A 22,342-nucleotide genomic window follows, 5' to 3' on the forward strand; every position below is an offset into this window, starting at 1 on the left:
CAGAGTATATGTAATTTTCCTCATATTTCCAAAGATCTTTAGTGAGTCGTTGCCAGACTTCCAGGTCTCCATTCACATCAGACAGAAAACACACAAGGGAATGCAGCATCCAAGGCCAAGCATATGTCTGGGTACTCTCTCAGCTTAAAAACTTGGCAATGACAGTATAACAAATGAAAGGAAGAGGAACAGGCATAAGGGAGGAAGGAAGGAAGAAAGAAAGAAAGAAAGCCACACTTCAGTCTCAGTTTATAGAATATAAAAGATAATTTAACAATTTGCAGTTTTCTGAGAGTGACCCTTATGCTCATGTAGCTATCCCAGGGAGAGAACAGTGATAAAATATTTTTAAGTACCTGGTCTATAGAAGTAACATTTATCCCAAAAATCACCTAAAAGAAAATGGGAGAGAGATGATATTTATGATTTAAATGAAAAAGGGGTCAGGATGAGTTTAAGATGTTCATCATATGTGAAATTTAGGATTATATAGTGTCCTGGTAAGTCTATATCTCCTCATGGTATGAAAGACGGCTTTGAAAGAGCAGTCAGAGATTATACAATTACACCTTTTCCCTTTTCCTTGCTAGATATGGGAGTATATATAGTGTCTATTAACATCCCATATGAAAATTTAGTACATAGAAAGTACAAAGTGCTGTTTTTTATATAAAGTATCATAAATCCTCATAAGATTTTGTCTTATTCAATCTTTTGTTGTTTCAGGAGATGTGTTCACATTCATTTAAAAAATCATTCATCCAGTAGCTGATGGAAGCAGAAGCAGAGGTTGACATCTAAGGACTAAGAAGAACTCCTGGAATCCAAGTGTAGGGAGAGAGGACTGATGAGCAAAGTTGTCAAGACCATGTTGAGGAAACCCAGAGAAACAGCTTACCTGAGAAAGTAGGACCTCATGGACTCCACACTGAGAGCTGAGGAACCTGCATGAGGCTGAAGTAGGCCCTTTGAACATAGGTGTCAGTTGCCAAGATTACGCAGTCTATGGGACGTCTGGCAGTAGAACGAATATCTATCCCTACTGCACAAACTGGAGGGATATTTGGAACCCATTCCCTATGGAGGGGTAGCTTGTACAGCCTAGATAAAGGGAAAGGGTCTGGGTCCTGTGCCAAAAGTTGTGGCATACTGTTGATTCCCCATGGGAGGCCTCATTCTCTCTGTGTGGATGGGTGGTGGGATGAGGAGATAGAGGATGGTTGGAATAGGGAGATGCTGGGGTGAATGGGAGGACTGGGGGAAGAAGGAAATGAGATTGGTATGTAAGATTGTTTTTATTTAAATAAAAATTCAATCTGCTAACCAAATGGTGATAGTTTTTGGTAAAGTTTGTCCGAGCAATGGTAAACAATGCTAACAAAGAGAACAGTGCAGTATGCTATGCAAAAGGACATGCATGTAAAACCTTTGGAAGGAGTTGATAGTTTTTTATTTGCAGATTAAATATCTCCAAATCAGTAACATAAAGATTGGCATATCCTTAATCAGAAAATCATGTAAAATATACAGCATAGTTTCTAACAAAATCAAAGGGTGATAAATTATTATTTTCTCTTGCTGTAAATGTTGAAGCTAATATTTAATAATATAATATCTCTGAAGAGGAAACGTATTGGCAAATTCTTGTGATGCTTATCTTTCTTGTATTTGATTAGATATTACCAGTTTGGGAGTTATTAATGTTTTACATTTTACTTAGTATATTTAGTGTGTTTTTATCATGTATCATATGAGCCTTTTTGGGGTCTAATCCATTTGATTGTCAGTATGCTTCATGTTCATTGTTAGATTCTTTTTGTTAGTTAGGGGAATTTTATTTTCTAATTTTTCTGAAATTATTTCCTATGTCTTTGACATGGGTTTTCTACCTCTTTTATTCCCATTATTCATAGATTTAATCTTTCCAGAATATCTATTTTTTTAGATATTTTGTGCCTGAACTTTTTCAGATTTAACATTTTCTTTGACTGAGTTATGCATTTATTTCTTTTTTGTATGCTATATTCATTACCTGAGATTATTCCATCTCTGTTCAAGTTTCTAAAATTTTCATATCCAGTTTCAATTCAGTTTGGATATCTTTTAGTAATTTTATTGCTACTTTCATATCTTAAACAGTTGTTTTATTTCATTCCATGGTTTGTGGTTTCATAGATTTCATTAATGTTTTATTAATGTCTACTTTAAGATCCATAGAGATATTCAAAATAGCTATTTTGAAGTTATTGTCTTGAGGTACAAGCTGTATTGTATTTCTCTCAATCAATTCTAGTAGGGATATTGGGTTCTAGTAAAAATATTGTGTTCTGGCTGGTATTATTTGCATTTCCTCACTGATATCCAAGCATGTGTTCTTGGCATGGTCATAATTCTACATTTTGAAAGCTAGCCTTGTATTTGTTGATAGTGTGCACCATTTTTTGGTTTCTGTTGCCCTACCTGACATTTTTTATTTAAGTTATAAACAAGCTTGTTTCACGTGTCAATCCCAGCTCTCTCTCTCTCTCTCCCCTCCTCTCGCTACCTCCCCACCAGGCCCCCCAATCTACCACCCAATCTCCACTCCAATCCCCAGGGAGGGTAAAGTCCTCCATGTTGGATCTCCAGAGTCTGTCATTTCATCCAGGGCACAGCCTAGGCCCTCCTTCAAGAATCCAGCCTGAGAAAGCATCCCTCATTATGGGATGGGCACTTAAAGTCTATTTGTATGCTAGGGATACATCCTAACCAATGCCCCATAGATTACCTAGGCCTCCTCACTGTCACCCACATTCAGGGAGTGTGGGTCAGTCCCATGCTGTCCACCCAGGCATCAATCTGGGGTCCAATATCTCCCCCTTGTTCAGGTCCACTGTTTCTATGAGTTAAACCAGCCCAGGCTTAACACCTTTGTTCATCAGTTCTCCCTTTCTATCACTGGATTCCAGGACTTCAGTTCAGTGTTTAGCTGTGGGTGTCTGCCTCTACGTCCACCAGTCACTGGATGAAGGTTCTGTTTCCCAGACTCTCTGTCAGAGGGATTGTGTCCTGGCACTCCCCTGATTCATGTCTAAAATCCATATAGGAGTGAGCACATACTATGTTTTCCTTTTTGTAATTGGGTTACCTCACTCAGGATGGTTTCTTCTAGTGCCATCCATTTGCCTGTAAATTTCAAGATTGTATTGTTTTTTTCTTGCTGAATAGTACTCTATTGTGTAAATGTACAACATTTTCTCTATCCACTCTTCAGTTGAGGGGAAACTTGGTTGCTTCCAGGTTCTGGATATTACAAATAATGCTGTTATGAACATACTGGAACAGACCCCCTTGTTGTATGAATGCGCATCTTTTAGATATATGCCTAAGAGTGGAATTGCTTGGTCTTGTGGTAGACTGATTCCCATTTTCCTGAAGAATCTCCATACTGATTTCCAAAGTGGCTGTATGAGTTGGTACTACCACTATCTGTGAAGGAGTGTTCCCCTTTCTTCATATCCTCTAGAAAGTATGGTGGCTGTGCCTTCTCTGATAGGGAATACTCCTGAGATCCTCCATTTTTGGCCATTCAGAATTTAAGGAAGAACATGTTTCTAGGTTTTTGAAGCAGATATGAAGGGATGGAGATATTCTGGAAAGGAGGGGGAACCTAGTGTGGTCCACAGGAGGGAGGAAACCTGGATCTGCCCCAAGGATCTACAGAGTCCCTAGGGAATAGAAGAGAAAAAGCACAGACCCCTGCAAGTCTTATACTACAGTGTTGGGGATGGCTATGGTAAATTGCAAAAGGTTCAGGAAAGAGACTGGAGATTGCCTACCTGATGCTTTTTGGTAGTTTTTTATTTAAAATTATTTTTCATTTTACATGCCAAAGCCTGTTCTCCCTCCCTCTCCTTGTCCCTCACCCTGTCTCCCTTTCCCCTCCATCACCTCCTCAGAGAGGGTAAGGCCTTCCTTGGGGAGTCAGAAAAGTCTTGCATACAAAGTTGAGGCATGACCACCACCTCACCCCATCCCTGTAGCAAGGTAACCACCCATAGAGCATGGGAACCAAAAAACCAGCACATGTGCATGGGATAGGGTTCTGGTCCCACAGTTAGGGCCCACCACAACAGAACAAGCCACATAGTTATCACTCACATTCAGAGGGCCTAGATCAGTCCCATGAAGATTACTTTGATGTCAGTCCATAGTCTGTGAGTTCCCACTAGGTCAGGTCAGTTGTCTCTGGGGTTTTCCTCATCATGATTGTGAACATTCTTGTTCATACAATCCCTCATTGTATCTTCAATTCCAGGAGTTTAGCACAGGGTTTGGTTGTAGGTCACTACATCTGCTTCCATCAGCTACTGGATGTAGGCTCTATGATGACAAAAAAGTAGTCACTAATCTGATTAAAGTGGAAAGCCCATTGGGACACCCTAGCCTTGAATACATAGTCACAGGAGACTACTTCCTATATATGACACCTGTAGCACAGATACTGAGAACAGCAATCAATAAATGGGACCTGTTGAAACTGATGAAACATGATAAAACAGAGTTATCTATTATAATCATTTTTACTTATCAACCCCAAATCCAATTTTTATGAGTCTAGAGGCATATGGTAGCCTGTCCTCAGGCTGATAGCTTTTGTGATATCAAGAATACTAAATCGAAAGAAAATCTTTGAGCCCTCCTAGGCAGATAGCCAAGTTGCAAGCAGTGTATCATTATATTATTAATTCTTAATGGTCCGAGTGTCAATTGTCCAATAGGCCCAAGAAAAATCCGTAGGCTAAAGTTGCTGCAGTTATTATTCAATTTGTGGCATAATATATGGTGCTATATTATTTATGATTTATTAAATCCTGCCTACGGATTCAGAAAGCAATGCTAGCCACAAGCCATAGAAGCCAGGCACACACCTTTAATCCAAGGACTCAGGATTAACAGTAGACAGATCTCCCTCTGTTACTTCAAGGCCACACTGAGCTATATAAAATTTACAGTCTTAAAGAGAAAGTGCTCACACAAAGATTATCTCACCACATGGAATCACACCCCTTTAATCCCAGTACTCATGAGAGGTATTTAACACTGGAACGGGGTCTCAGAGGTAGCATTTATTTTCCACCCACATTGAGGAGAGGAAGACATTCAGTTTTAGAGTTCTCCAACCACCTTGAGGAGAGCATAGCAGTCTGGGATTACAGTCTGCAGTATTGTGGAGGCAGGTATTACTACTTTCAGTCTGAAGTATGTAAAACCTAGTGGCTGGATGATTTACTTTTCTGATTTTCAGCTTGAAGATTGAACTACAATATCAGTCTCTGAACCTTTTATTTTTCATGTTGCTATAATATATTTACTTTTCATATCTTTATCAAATTTATATTTATAATCCTGGCATTATTTTTTTCCTTGTTCATGTGACAATACTGTGGCTCTGCACAAGCTAACTTTTCTAAGTAAGGAAGATTCTGACACCTTACTCTTTTACCATCTTTCTATACCAATCTATAAATCTCTGTGTAGAACAGAGGTAACTAAAGCTTATCTACCTTTCTTGCTATATATAGCTTGTAACTGCCTGAGTGCACAGTTGGAAAATACTTATAATGTGATCAGTTGTCAACTTCTTTACATGTATTTTGTTGACCTTTGTAAGTTTACTCTCTTTTGATTATCTTTTTTCCTCACTAAGTAAAGGGGCAGATGTTTCAAAAATATACCGCAGAGCCTCGTAAAGACATCTCTTGCAACTTTATGTTTGTCACAACTTCAAAGGCTCAACGAAGATCTTAGATTAGATAAGGATATTTCCCTAAAAATGGGAAAGTGTGCTGAGGAATTTCTTGTGGAAGCTTAGCAGCAGTACTACTGTAACATGGCGTAAATGATTCATATGAATTTTCCCACCAATATAATATCCTTAATTTGCTCAGATATCAAAAGTCCCCCAGGTATGCAACATGTGGTGATCAAAACCAAATGTGGTACAGTGGCCATCATGTGGTCAAATTTCTTGGATCTTTGTCAATAAATACTCTGACTAAATCTCAGAGTTGAAGCTATAATCTGTTATGGAAAGGGATTCATGTCAGTACGAACTAAAAGCAGCTAATGGTTTCACCTTCATAATTAGAAAACAGAACAGAGGGATGAGAGCTTTTTAAAAAAAGATAATGTTCATTTCTGCTTCCTCCAGGATCCCAAACCAGGTAATGCATGGCACCACAGAGGGCTGTTTATGACACCTCAATTAATACAATCAAGAAAACCCTCCACAGGCATGCATAGAGGTCAATACCTAGATTCTGTCAAGTTGATAATAAACACTAACTATACTGTTTTCCTGAACAAACCAAGGAAACATTTATTGAAGTGTTGATGATTCCTTTTTGTTGACTTTTATACCTCCTGAAAATGAGAAGATTCTGGAAGGCAAAGGACACAGTCATCAAGAAAGCCCACAGAATACGAAAAGATCTTCACTAACCCCACATCTGACATAGGGCTTATTTCCAAAATATACAATGAACTCAAGTTAGTCTTTGGAAAAGGTCAAGATCAGGGTGTTCCCATGGGTGAGACTAGGTCAGGAACTTATTTCTCTGGCACTGTATTGTTTTTAGTAAACATGGTTTTAGTAAACATTGTCCTACAGCTGCCTGTTCCCAGGCTGATGGGGAAGTGGGCCTCTGGCCAGAATTGCCAATGCCCAATTTTCTGCCAAAGCAGAGACTGTTAATAGCCTTGCTGGTAGAGTTAGTGAAGGGCTGTCCATCCAGAGTGCCTTCAATTCACATATTCAGCTGAGGCTGCTGACATTAAATCAACAAACTACATCACTACAGGAACAAATTGGTTCTCTGTGGCTAGTGTAACAAGCCTCTTGTTCACATTTCATCATGCTATATATGTAACATCAATGAGTATAATGTGCAAGTGCACCTTCTAAATGCTTTTCTGAGTTGATCTTGGAATGATTGTAAACTTTATCAGTGTTTTGACCATCAAATTGTAACTGTAAATCACATGTGGATTATCCTTGTAACAGAGGAAGGCTGGTAGAATGTTATGGCCCAGATCAGGGGATGGGTACAGTGATGGAGAGATGCTAAGTCAATGGGGGTCCTGGGAAGGGTGGCAGTGGCGGTAGCCATTCTGACTTTATGCTGAGTTCAACCATGCCTTGTTCCATAGGCAACAGATCCATCACCAATTATTGCTCAGCTTAGCCCATGGCAATCCTGGTAGCCATGAAGTCTGGTTACAGATCATTCAAGGATGAGGGTCTCTGATGACGGACAACCTGTGGGGAAGAGATCTAAGACAGGGGTTTCCAGGTCCCCCAAAGACAGATAAGGAAGGGTGACCTTACTTGACATAAGACAGGAGTACCTCATTAGAAAATAAAAAAGAGGGAATTGTGGGAACAGTAGACCTTGGCCAGAGGCCCATTTCCCCATTATCCTGGGAGCAGGAAGCTGTAAGACAATGTTTTCTAAAACATGTTTACTAAAAACAATACAGTGCCTGGAGCAATAAGTTCCTGACAAGGGCTCCCCCACAGGAACACCCTGACCCACCCACTGCTGCCTCTGGTGTCAGGGTATATATAACCAGTCAGGGTAGGAATAAAGGAGAGCCTTCTTGAGGAGCCTTCTGTAAGCTTTCTTGAAGTTTTCTTTGCAACACCGATGGGTCTCTGTGTCATCAATCACGATACCCTCTGCACATTCTTGGACACAGGCTGTGCAGCAGGCACAGCACCATTTTCATATTTGGAGAAAATGGACTTATGTCCATTAACAGAATTGTGAAATGATCTGTCTTCCTTCCTTGTTTCTGTAATTACACAAGAGAAAGAATGAAAACATAACTATTTCATTGAATGTAAATCATGTAGACAAATTTAGGAAAAAATATCCACCATCAGATGATATTCAAATGTTTTCCTTTTGAGGGTAAAATACTTGAAGGTAGCTGAAAACTCCAACAGGGCATTAAATGCCTAAAAAAAATCAAGAGTAAATGAAGTCAAAATATTTTTTTCTATCATAAAACCTGTCATTCCTCTGATTCAGCATAATTTTAATGAAATTTTAAGATGAGGCAGCTTGTATCTGAAGAATTAAGACTTGAAAGTTCTATTCAAAAGACTTCCCATGGTATATGTAAAGATAAGTATCATTTATCAGTATCAATAATTATAACCTTATGTTTTCTGTCAACTTTATTATTTTTAAGGTTTTAGGCACTATTGGGATGATATATACAAACTAAAGCTGTTCTCCTTTTAATATATTTCAATATTTATCCTTGGAAATGTTCCATATTTCAATATTTTATCCTGCTTAGAATTATTATTTTGTGTTTTCTCTACTTCTTCAATTATTTTTGGGACACTGGAGTATTCTCTCTCTCTCTCTCTCTCTCTCTCTCTCTCTCTCCGTGTGTGTGTGTGTGTGTGTGTGTGTGTGTGTGTGTGTTTGCAGGTCCTTGAATATCTGTGTGAAATTCATGTGGATGACAGATAAAAAGAGTCATTGTCATTCCTTATCAGGAACAACCAACCATATCTTTTGAGAAAATATCACTAACTGGGACTTGTGGCTCAAGAGTTAGTATAGGCAAGCAGACTAGCATGTACCAAAGGATCCTCCTGTGCTGGGTTCTCCTGGCAGGTAGAGCAGGGAAAGGGCTGTCCAGCTGGTCTCTTCTCAGGGCCGAGTGGGATGGTGAGTGTCAACCACTCAGACCCTCCCGCCTACTAGTTACCAGGAGAAAAATAAACACTGAGTCTGGAGACTGTTGAAGCAGGATCTCGATTTATTCCAACAGGCAGGAACTTATATAGGATTCATGTAGGGGATGGGAAACATAGGATAGGGTAAGGTGACCTGAGGAGTAAGGGCCAATAATATTCCACCAAGCAGGCAGGTAGCTAGGCAGCGCAACCTATATCAGGGCTGGCTGAGCCACCCCCACATGAAGGTTACATGTCAGGGACAGGTTGCCAAATTCTAGCCAGGCTCAGGAGCTTACATTGGGCCTCCCATCCGAGACTTTCTTAGGTCCAATACTCCTGTGCCAGCATATACAGATTTCAGATTAAAGGTGTCACTTTTGCCTAATTTTTTCCTTAGCCATGGGGCCTTAAACTTAGGTAGTCAGCCTTGTGTGGTAAGCCTATTCCAAATGAACTATCACATCTAAAACCCTCATTGTAAGTCTATAATTGTAAGTATGATCTTCTTTTACAGTCTCATTCTTGTCTCAAATGTTAAAATGGTAAAGACATGTGTTCTGCAAGATCAGATGAACAATTATTGCAGTGCAATGCATGTGGACCTCACAATGACATCAGTGCTATCTCAGCTCTTCAAATTGAATGTATTGAGTTATGATTTGCATTTTAATGATATGCTGGCACCATCATAGATTTTAGTACCTCATGAAAAAAAAGGCCCTGCTTTTTTGTTACTAATATTGCACATAATTATCCTTTGTATTTCTGTGGTTTCTCACATGATTTAATATCCAGAGTAATGTTAGTCTGTTTTCCTATTACCAAGGAATGAGTCTTACATCACCTTATTTTTTAAATATAATTTTTTAAAATTAGAAGCAATCTTATTTTACATACCAATCTCAGTTTTTTCTCCCTCCCTTCCTTGAATGTCCCCCAATCACCCCCCATCCCATTCCCCATCCACTCCCCAATGAAAGTGAAGCCTTCCATGTGGGATCATCAAATTCTGTCAAGTCATTTTGAGCAGGGCCCTCTTCCATATAATTAGGATAAGAGAATATCCCTCTATGGAGAATGTGCTCATGAAGTCTGTTTGTGCACTTGGGATAGATACTGCTTCCACTGTCAGAGGCCTTATAGTTTTTCTAGGATGAAACTTTTAGTGCTTGGATAGGTAGGGTCTACATAGCACTTCAGCACCAGAAAAGTTAGAGAAAAATGGATCTTCAACCACAGTCTAATTATAAAGTATTAACACTTAACTAAATATATGTTATAAATGTTCTTATTTTATAGAGAATGTTGGCATCATGAGAATGTGAATGTTTAAATGTTATAAGCAAATTATCTTACTTTGTGCTTTCATTTATTTTATAAAGGAAATACTTTCTGATATCTTTAGTCACAAATGTAAGCACAAAATATTTTGATGTTACAAATTTTTATTATTTTTAATGTATGCAGTGCATTAATAATTATCTTACTGAATGTAAAAATGACTTCACATTTGAAGAAACAAATATTCATAGGAAAACTTGTCACAGCCTAAATACAGTGAGCGAAAGCATATGTATTTTTTTTCTAGAGGCCTATGTATTTAATCTTCTGTCACTCAGTGGTTCAACTATATTTATGGAAGAATCTCACCTTTAAAAAGAATAATGAAATAATGTCAAGAAATACATTAAAGCTGTAAATCTATTATAATTTAACACACATATTTATAAAAATTACTAAATGATTCTTTGTACTGTCAAAATAATAACAAAGTATATGGCAAACACACAAAAAACAAAAGTAAACTAAGACAATATAAAAAGAAAAACAAACAAATGAATAAGAAATATTCTTTTGTTCAGTCATTGTGATCTGTTGAGATTAGGGCTCAATTCTGAAATTCTTAAATTCTTTTTATCAGAAGGAACCCTTGTCCATGCCTTCATTTTTGCTAATATATCAAAATGTTATCTATTTGATAATATGAAGATATATTATGCTTTTATTCCCTGAAATTACTGGCATTTTTACAGCTAAAATAATCAAAATTCGTATTTCTACATAGCGTACATTTAACTCATAAAATGTACATATGGAACATAAAATCACTGGGATCTAGTACCCTTGTTCTGAAAATGCATAAACTTTTAAAAGTAACATACATGTCTTTATGATTATATGTAAACACTTCATTGTACACATGTTATTGAAAGATAGTTTTTATTTTATGTTTGAGCAGGTAAAATCTATGTTAAGTGTTTTGTAGTTTTTCTAGGTTTATTTCTTTATGTTTTTGATAAGGATTTTCATGCTGTCTTCCCTGATATAGCCTGATCCATATCAGCCTGGAATGAATGCTCACTCTCATTTCCTGTGGAAATAAAAACATAACCGTTTCCCCAAAAAAACATATCATTTGACCTCCATTTTGAAGTTATGATATTTTAAAAATATACAGGTTGAGTTAATCCAAGAGCTTTCATTATCAAATATCTACTAACACCTGTGAGTCCTTCATCAGCAATGAGAAAATTCAAAGACAATATAATGTACAGTATCTATACTCCCAGTGTTATCCCCATCTTTATGTGTTATATTGCTGAGGTGCTGGACATTTGGGTTCCATTTACGTGTGTCTTGTCACTGACTCCAAATAACCACTCAGAGACTTATTTGTAAATTCTCAACCCATAGCTTAATTCTTGCTACTTACTAACTGTTAAATTTTAAACTAATCCATAGTCTTAATCTACCCTCTGTCAATTGCCAGTACCTTTTTTGAACTCTCCTGCCTATCTACCAGCCAGTCAGTACTTTTATTAAAGCAATCAGAAGACACAATGGCAAAGATTCATCTTCAGAGTGTACAAAAGCTTATTGCTTAACATAGGAGGGATCAGGTGTTTGGGGGAAGGATAGAGAAAAAGAGTACTTGGAGAAACAAACAGAACTGTGTGGGCATTTCTGAGTCAATGTGGAAACCTAGTTCAGTAAGAATTCCCTTACTCTACAAAGGTGACTCTAGCAAAGAATACTAGAAATGGGGGATACAGAGCCTAAACTGGTTTTCTTCTATAATGAGGCAAGGTATCCTGTGGTGGGATTAGGACATTCACTCAACCACAACCTTCAACCTAAAAGTTTTTGCATCTGCAAGATGTTCTGGGGTAATTATGGAGCCAACCAAAGACTGGTGGGAATTGTCAATCCATGACTTGTCCAACTGGAGGCCCATGTCACAATGGGAGTCAATGCATGACACTTCCAAGATGGACTGGAATCAGAGGTTTAAATCTAGGATAGAACCAAATACTACTGGGGAAAAAGAAAGAAAAAAGTTGTCAATAAAATGATTCCTAGCCATAGATTGCTATACTCATGAATTTTTACCTACTACAATTATAGTTAGAGAGGCTTCATCAAGCAACATAAAGGAGCAGATGCAAAGACAAACAGCTAGTCATTAAGGAATTCTGAAGAAGAGGTGGAGGAAGGATTCTAGGAGCAAGAGGGTTGGAGGACACCAGAAGAAAATTGCCCACAGGATCAACTAAATAGGGCTCATGGGACACACAGAGACTGAAGTGACAATCACTAAGACTATATAGATCTGTGCTAGGGCCCCTGAATATAGGTTATGATTGTTTTTTGTTGGGTTTTTTGTTTGTTTGTTTGTTCTTTGAGAAAGGGTTTCTCTACATTGTTTTGGAGACTGTCCTGAAACTCACTCTGTAGACCAGGCTGGCCTCGAACTCACAGGGATCCACTTGCCTCTGGCTCCAGAGTTCTAGAATTAAAGCATGCTCCACCAATGCCCAGCTTAGGTTATGGTTGTTTAGACTGCTCTTTTGTAGGACTTCCAACAGTGAGAGTGTGGGGGTCAGAGCCACTGACTCCTTTGTCTGTTTTTAAACACTTTTACTCATACTGGGTTGCCTTTTCCAGCCTTGATATGAGTGTTTGTGCCTAGTCTTATTATAATTGTTATGTTACTTTCAGGTGATATCCCTGGGTCTAAGGTTTTCTAAGGGAAATCAAAGGAGGAGTAGATCCAGAGGAGAGGTGAGGTGGGAGTAGAGAAACTGAGAGGAGTAGAGAGAGGAAAAACTGTTGTTTAGATGTAACAAATGAGAGAAGAAAGAATGGAAAGTGATTAAAATTGAAATCCCTGTCATTATATATACATATATATGCATATATATACTTAATTTTTATTAATGTTATTTCCATTTTGAATAATGGTATGATGTTAAATTTCTATCTTTCAATTGCAAGAGAAGAGATCTTTTAAAGGGCAGTATCACATCTATTTCCCTTCTTTCATGAAATTTTCCAGCAAAATTTACTAAAAAATGTATCTTCAAATGCAGAGGACAAATCTAGAACAGACTAACTTTACCATTAATTTCCTTCAGAAGAATACCTCTCAGCACAGAAAACAAAATAATTTGGGGGGAGGGCACAGAAGCCAGACTAGAGTGTTGCTTTGTTCATTCAGCTGGGAATCAGGCTTTGCAAAGGAAATTCACTCCTTTTCTAGCTATTCCCCTGAACCTTAGAGGATTTGATTGTCAACATTAGTTACCTGTCATTCTTGCCTGTCTGCAAGTAGTACAGCTTTTGCTCATCCCTGTAGACAGAAGTTCTGTCCTACCTGGTCCCACAATTTTTAGCCCCAAATAAATACACAGAGGCTTCTATTAATTATAAACTGTTTGGCCAATAACATAGGCTTCTTACTAGCTAGTACTATCTTAATTATTATCCCATAACTATTGATCTATGTATTTCTACATGGCTTTATGTTACCAAAGAATGCCTAGAATCCTATCTTCCTGGTAGCTACATGACATCTCTCTGAAGGCTCTTCTCTGCTTCCTCTCCCCAGAATTCTCCTCATCTGGTAGCCCTGCCTATACTTCCTGCCTGACTACTGACCAATCAATGATTTATTCATCAGCCAAAAAGAGAGACATATATTAACAGTATACAGAAGGACATCCCCCATCACACACTCAAGTGAATAGTGGAAATGCATGTGGTAAATGTATTTTTGAATTAACTTAGCTGTGAGATACAAAACTCTGGAAACTATCATAGAACTCTGGATGCTGAGTGCATGGAACAGATCATATGAGCCGGAGGAGCCTCTTCAGGAGTGCAAGTTACTTAGAGTTCACCTCTGAGATAGGCAACTGGTGCATTATGGATTTTTCCAAGTGCTGACAACTGTGTATGTATGCCCTTCTGTTGGGGAAGTCCTGTGTATATGTTAATAAATTACTGCTGGCCAATAAGAATCGAGATAGGTGGGGCTAGGAGTCCAGGAGGATTCTGGGAAGGAGAAACACAGGAGAGTCGAGATGTAACGTCATTGGGGTAGGAAGCCCGGAAACCTCTCCGGTAAGAGACATACTTAGATTAACAATTATGGGGTAATTAAGTCAGAGCTAGCCAGTAAGAAACAAGCAAGGCCAACAGCTTCATAATTAATACAGCGTCTTGTGTGTTTATTTGGGGAGTACAAAGCTGCAGAGCCCAGGTGACTGGCGGGGGATAAACCAAAGCGGCTAGCAAGGAAAAAGCTTTTCTTAACAGAATGGTTGTCAGGAGTGGGATTGAATTTCCACGCAAAATAACAAAAGATTTAAAGGAATTTTAGAAACAGAAGAACAGAGAGAAGCACAGATTTTGGTAGCAGCATTTTTCTCAGGTGTGCTCTGTTTTGCTATCGACAAGCCGAGATTCACATGGCTGGCTTACCAGAGTCTTCCTGACTCGGCTTTAAAAAAAAAAATAAAAAAACAGCAAGGTTGTTTTAAGAGACTCTGCTAATGATTAAAAGTTGTGTACGTACAGCTGGAAGTGGCAGCTTTTGCTGGATGTCAGCATGGACTGAGGCGGTAAGCTGGAATCACGCTTTCGCCCGCCATCTTGGAAGGCAGCAGTTTAAAACAGCCGCGGTTTTACAGATAAGACACGTGGCCAGAAAAACATAAAGATTTACAGTAAAGTCAGACTTGTATAAAGAAAAACCTCGAAAGGTTTACAGTGTGTTTAAAAATATACGTGAGTTTGAGAGAGAAAATGCAACGACAAAGTGGTAAATAAATAAAAAAGCTGGCTGTGGTGGCACACGCCGGTAGGAATTGCTCCAGAGGCAGAGGCAGGCAGGTTTCCAAAGAGAAACCCTGTCTCAGAGAAAAATAAATAAAAGTGAAAGAAATAAAGTAATAATAGATAAATAAATAAGTCACGTAAAGATGGAAAATATACAGAGAGTCTGGATACTGTACGCTATTGTGTTTTTCAGTTTTTTGCTTGCTCAAGAAGGAACTGCAACTAAAGTACACTTGATTATAAATGCTGCTGAATTAATTCAACTTCTATCTTTTGAAAATGCCTTGACTTCAAAATTTAAGTATAAGGATATGTTACTCGGAAAAGGAGATTTTGCTTATGTTTCTACAGAAAATGAAAAGCTGAGGATTCCTTCCAGGCTTTTGTGGTTTGACGAACCAAGACCCCCGGAAGCATTGGATCAGATGTTCCAACAATTGAAACAGCTAAGATGATCCAGTTTTACAGACCCGAAAATATGGACTTATACAGGTTTCTGAGTTTTGTCATGATCCCCATGGTATGAACAGCGCCCCCTTCCAGCAGGAAGCAGTTTGGAATGAGCGACGTCCCAATTCCCATCTTGTTTATAAATCTTAGTTTTCATTTAAATGGGATTGTTTATAATTGGATAATGATCACAGCCAATCTCTTGTTAATGGAAAAAGGGGGAATTATGGTATGGGTATTGTTTTTCATTTATTGATACAAATTCAAGGTCAATTTTGTGATATGTATATTTCTCCTCTTGATTAAGTATTGTGCTTATACTGATCTTTTAAAACGTAATGCATAATTGAATACAGACTACAGATAGTTACTTTTAATAGTCAGAATTTATAGTTAGGTAAGTTAGGTTTTCTAGATATATAGAGATAATATTTGAGACAGATAGATAGTCTTCAAACCTTTCAAAGACCTTCAGAAAATGGCATCTAAAATGGTTTAGGGTTTTTCTTGACAATGAGAAATGTCTGCTCCTGGCAGCACCAATTACGTCTGAGAGGAAGATGGGCATCGAAGAAACTTGTTATGGAGTTTGCTTTTAACATGGCAAGATTAGCCATTTGGGCAAGAAAATGCTCTTGCCTGTACTGCTTGACTGTTGTTGTATAATCTGGACATGCAGGACCCACAGGAAAGTGACTGCTGAACTCAGTCTTACAGGGTTCCTGCTTCATGGAAGAGTCTAGGAGACGTTCTTCGAGACACAGAGAAATGACTGACAGACTGCCAATGCAGATGGACAGTTTGAAATTTCCTGCTTTGCTGAGATATCTTCCAGACACATTGTGGCCTATGGGCTGAAGATGGATGCCCCAACGTTACAGAGGAACTTCGGGTGACTGTCCAGGCAGTAAGATACCTCTGTCAATCCTAGTGTTTATATATTATCCTTCTGTGGTCTTTGATGGAGTTGAAGATAGATAGTTATAATTATAGTTTTCCTTAGTTATGATGAAAGATAAGCTACAAATAGAACTTTGGACTCACAAGAATGGGATGGATGATATTTTCTTTAAATCTTGCTAAAATATTGTAACTATGTTCTTATTTGATAACTGTTCTGTTATATACAATTTGACTGTGTTAAAGTTAAGACCTTTCATTTTGTTTAAACAGAAAAGAGGAGATGTTGGGGAAGTCCTGTGTATACGTTAATAAATTACTGCTGGCCAATAGGAATCTAGATATGTGGGGCTAGGAGTCCAGGAGGATTCTGGGAAGGAGAAACACAGGAGAGTCAAGATGTAACGCCATTGGGGTAGGAAGCCTGGAAACCTCTCCGGTAAGAGACATACTTAGATTAACAATTATGGGGTAATTACTTAAGTCAGAGCTAACCAGTAAGAAACAAGCAAGGCCAACAGCTTCATAATTAATACAGCGTCTTGTGTGTTTATTTGGGGACTACAAAGCTGCAAAGCCCAGGTGACTGGCGGGGGATAAACCAAAGCGGCTAGCAAGGAAAAAGCTTCTCTTAGCACCCTTCTACTAAACACTAGTATCTAACTAGGTTAGGTACTTTTTTATTTATTTACTACATTGGAATATTATCATACTGTAAATATATGTTCAAGTCTCTACATGCTTTTTTAGGTATCTAAAATTATGTAACATACATGTAATAATTATAAATTATACATTGTTTATAATTTATTTATAAATATTTGACATTTCACAATGTAGCTACCTTTTTCTCTACTCATATGAGTTTCTTTAAGTTAAGAAAAGTATTCAATATAAATGTATTATTTGCAATCATTTACAGACATATTTATTTTCTCTCTGTGAGAAATAATTTTCTACTCTACAGTAACAAAACATTTTCCATATGTCTTTCAGTATGTAATTGCTTTATTTTCACACTTAGATTTTTTAATTACATTACAACTCTAATTTCAATTATATGTAATTTTCTATACTGGGTTCGGTGACGCACAAGTAGCTATAGATATTGGCACATATGTATGGAAACAATCTATTAACTCTCTAAAATCCTGTCAAATTCACACCAAGGCATTTCAGTGTGATGATTAATTGCAACTGTCTATGTGTGCTCAGATATCTTGCTGATCTCTCTTTGACTTTCCTAAATATCTTCACCTTAATATAACTGTAAGAGTACAATATAAAGTACAGCAATATCATTCCTGGTCAGTGTAGGGAAAAGGTGCCAGTCAAAGAAACACACCCTGAGCAAAGCCAAAGAAACACACGTTGGACCTGCAACCAGAACTAAAGAAATGTACCCTGACCCCAAAACCACTTTGTCCCTGGAATCAGAGTCAGTGAAAGAAATGCACCCTGGCCCTAAAATTGGAGCCAAAAGGTAAAAGGAACCAGAGAAAGAAACACATATTGGCCCTGAAACCAGAGCCAAATCTGACCCTAATGCTGTGCAGAAAACCCACCAATCCTCCAGCAGAGCTCTAGCCAATCTGAGCTCAGCACTAAAATCTGACCAATCCCCACCCTGGAAGCCCTATATAAACCCTGTGACTGTCCAGCTTGTGTCTGTTGGTGCTACCTGTCAGTGGGCAGCCACTCTCCTGGATTATTCCCTCCCAGTAAACCCCTTGGATGAGATTTGGGTGAAGATTTTCTTTTGCAGCAGCAACGGATCAGAGGTGACCCTAGGCAGAGCAGAGCAAGCAGGGCTGTAACACTTTTGCCAGGGAAACCTTCCCTTGGCAGAGACAAGTTGTTACACTCTGCTCCCTGCTCTTCTTTCTTTGGGAGAAACCTCCTGCTGAGCAAAACTGCTACACTTGGCAAACATCCCCAGCTGGAAGACCCTGTCCTGCTGGAGTGGAGCCAATACACTGGGGAAGACTTTCCCTGAGACAAGGCTATAAGCTGCTAAGCTTACTGCAACCTGTGGTAGTCCTTGGCTCCCAAGCTCCAGGATATCTTCCCACCTGAGCTGTGTAACACTCAGTATTCAGTGACTCCCGAGTGCCAGAATACCTGACCCATCCAGATCCAAACAAATTGCCTACAGTCAGTGCAATGGAGCAGCACAGATGATAGTCCCACAGTGCTAATATTATCTCATGCTCTTGGAGTTATCTCTACCTATCTGTATCATTTTTTCTGTCTCTAGTGTCTTTCTCTGTGTGTGTGCGTGCATGTACGTGTGTGTGTGAGTGTGTGTGTGTGTGTGTGTGCTTGTGTGGTACAGGAAACAAGTTTGGTATTTCTGAGAATCCTGGACGCATTCTATTCTTTTTTTTATGTTTCAGTTTAAATTTAGATAAGAAACAAGGTTGCTTCACAAGTCAGTGCCAGGTCCCTCTCGCTTTCCCTCCCCTCCTCCTGTGCCCTCCCTTTAACCTCCCCATTATCCCCTCATTTCCCCAGGGAGGGTGATGCCCTCCATGGGGGTGCCCATAGTCTGTCATTTCATATAGGGCAGGGCCTAGACCCTTCCCCAAGAGTTCAGGGTGAGAGTGTACCTCACATTGTTGGATGGGAGTCTAAAGTCCGTGTGTATACTCAGAATGGGTACTGATCTACTGCCCAAGACTCAATAGATTACCTAGGCCTCCTCACTGACACTCACATTCAGGGGGTCTTGATCAGTCCCATGCTGGATTCCCAGGCTGATGCCTGGGATTCAACAGTTAACCTTTGTCAGGTCAGCTGTTTCTGTGGATTAAACCAGCCCAGTCTTAATCCCTTTGGTCATCAGTCCTCCCTCTCTGATACTGGCTTTCTTGAGTTCAGCTCAGTACTTAACCGAGGGAGTCTGCCTCTTCTTCAATCAGCCACTAAATGAAGTTTCTGTTTCCCAGACTCTCTGGACATGGGATTGTAGGCTGGCACTCCCCAGATCTATGTCTAAAATCCATATATGAGAGAGTACATGCCATGTTTCTCTTTTTGTGACTGGGTTACCTCACTCAGGATGGTTTCTTCTAGTGTCATCCATTTGCCTGCGAATATCAGGATTCCATTGTTTTTTTTCTACTGAATAGTACTCCATTGTGTAAATGTACCACATTTTCTCTATCCACTCTTCGGTTGAGGGACATCTAGGTTGCTTCCAAGTTCTGGCTATTACAAATAAAGCTGCTATGAACATAGTGGAACAGACATCTTTGTTGTATGAATGGGCATCTTTTGGATATATGCCTAAGAGTGGAGTTGCTGGGTCTTGTGGTAGGTTTATTCCCATTATTCTGAGGAATCTCCATACTGATTTCCAAAGTGGCTGAACCAGTTGGCACTCCCACCAGCAATGGAGGAGTGTCCCCCTTTCACCACATCCACTCCAGCATAAATTGTTGTTGGTGTTTTTGATTTTAGCCATTCTGACAGGAGTGAGATGGAATCTCAGAGTGGTTTTGATTTGCATTTCCAGGATGGCTAAGGATGTTGAGTATTTTCTCAAGTGCCTCTCAGCCATTTTAGACTCCTCTACTGAAAATTCTCTATTTAGTTCTGCAGCCCACTTTTTAACTGGGTCATTTGATGTTTTGGAGACCTGCTTCTTGAGTTTTTTATAAATTTTGGAGATCAACCCTCTGTCAGATATGGGGTTAGTGAAGATTTTTTCCCATTCTTTGGGCTGCCTTTTTGTCTTGCTGACTGTGTCCTTTGCCTATCAGTTTCAGGAGGTCCCATTTATTAATTGTTGACCTCACTGTCTGTGCTACTGGTGTTATGTTCAAGAAGCTGTCTCCTGTACCAATTCGTTCAAGGGTACCACCCACTTTCTCTTCTAAGAGGTTCAGTGTGGCTGGATTTATGTTGAGGTCTTTGATCCATTTGGACTTAAGTTTTGTGCATGGCAATAAACATGGATCGATCTGCATTCTTCTACATGCCAGCCTCCAGTTATGCCAGCACCATTTGTTGAAGATGCTTTCTTTATTCCATTGTGTATTTTTAGCTTCTTTGTCAAAGATCAGTTGTTCATACGTGTGTGGGTTAATATCCAGGTTTTCAATTCGACTCCATTGGTCTACCTGTTTATTTTTGTGCCAATACCAAACTGTTTTCAGGACTATAGCTCTATAATAGAGCTTGAGGTCAGGGATGTTCATGCCTCCGGATGTTGCCTTGTTGATCAGGGTTGTTTTGGCTATCCTTTGTCTTTTGTTTTTCCATATAATATTGATTATTGTTCTTTCAAGGTCTGTGAAGAATTGTGCTGGGATTTTAATGGGGATTGCATTGAATCTGTAGATTGCTTTTGGCAGGATTGCCATTTTTACTACATTGATCCTACCTATCCAAGAGCATGGGAGATATTTCCATTTTCTGAGGGCTTCTTCAATTTCTTTCTTTAAAGATTCAAAGTTCTTTCGATACAGGTCTTTCACTTGTTTGGTTAGCATTACCCCAAGGTATTTTATGTTGTTTGTGGCAATTGTAAAGGGTGATGTTTCTCTGATTTCTTTTTCAGCCCTTTAATCATCTGTATATAGTAGGGCTACTGATTTTTTTGAGTTGATCTTGTAGCCTGCCACTTTGCTGAAGGTGTTAGTCAGCTGTAAGAGTTCCCTGGTAGAGTGTTTTGGGTCATTGATGTAAACTATCATATCATCCGCAAACAGTGAAAGTTTGACCTCTTCCTTCCCAATTTATATCCCCTTGATCCCCCTTTGTTGTTGTATGGCAATAGCTAGAACTTCAAGTACCATGTTGAAAAGGTATGGAGAGAGTGGACAGCCTTGTTTTGTTCCTGCTTTTAGAGGAATTGCGTTGAGTTTCTCTCCATTTAGTTTGATGTTGGCTGTTGGTTTACTGTATATTACTGTATATAGCATATTATTAAGTATGTCCCTGTTATCCCAGAACTCTCCAAGACCTTTATCATGAAGGGGTGCTGAATTTTGTCAAAGGCTTTTTCAGCATCTAGTGAGATGATCATGTGATTTTTGTTTTTCAGCTTGTTTATATGGTGGATTATGTTGATGGATTTTCGTATGTTGAACCATCCCTGCATCCCTGGGATGAAACCTACTTGATCGTGGTGAGTGATTGTTTTTATGTGTTCTTGGATCCGATTTGCCAGTATTTTATTGAGTATTTTTCCATCAATGTTCATGAGGGATATTGGTCTGAAGTTCCCTTTCTTAGTTGTGTCTTTGTGTGGCTTGGGGATCAAGGTTATTGAAGCCACATAGAAAGAGTTTGGTAAAGACCCTTCTGCTTCTATTTTGTGGAATATTTGAGAAGAATTGGTATAAGCTGTTCTTTGAATTTCTGGTAGAATTCTGCACTGAGGCCATCTCGACCTGGACTTTTTTTGGTTGGGAGACTTTTGATGACTGCTTCTATTTCCATAGGGGTTATAGTTGTATTTAAATTGCTTATCTGTTCTTGATTTAGTTTTGGCAAGTGATAGATATCCAGGAAGTCGTCCATTTCCTTTAAATTTTCGAATTTTGTAGAGTACAGGTTTTCAAAGTATGACCTAATGATTCTCTGGATTTCCCCAGAGTCTGTTGTTATGTCCCCCTTTTCATTTCTGATTTTGTTAATTTGCATGTTCACTCTCTGCTGTTTGGTAAGTTTGGACAAAGATTTGTCTATCTTGTTGATTTTCTCAAAGAACCAACTCTTCGTTGCATTGATTCTTTGCATTGTTTTCCTAGTTTCTACTTTATTGATTTCAGCCCTCAATTTGATTATTTCCTGGCATCTACTCCTCCTGGGGTAGTTTGCTTCTTTGTGTTCTAGAGCTTTCAGCTGTGCTGTTAATTCTCTAATATAACTGTTCTCCAGTTCTTCATGTGGGCCCTCTCAGTGCTATGAACTTCCCTCGTAGCATTGCTTTCAAAGTGTCCCATAGGTTTGGATATGCTGTTTTTTCATTCCATTGAATTCAAAGAAGTCTTTAATTTCTTTTTTTTAATTTCCTCTTTGACCCAGGGATGGTGCAGTTGAGCATTATTCAATTTCCATGAGTTTGTTGGTTTTCTGCAATTTGTGTGGTTGTTGAATTCTAAATTTAAAACATGGTGGTCT

The sequence above is a fragment of the Mesocricetus auratus genome, unplaced genomic scaffold (assembly GCF_017639785.1).
Source record: "Mesocricetus auratus isolate SY011 unplaced genomic scaffold, BCM_Maur_2.0 Super-Scaffold_100009, whole genome shotgun sequence".
Classification (NCBI taxonomy): domain Eukaryota; kingdom Metazoa; phylum Chordata; class Mammalia; order Rodentia; family Cricetidae; genus Mesocricetus; species Mesocricetus auratus.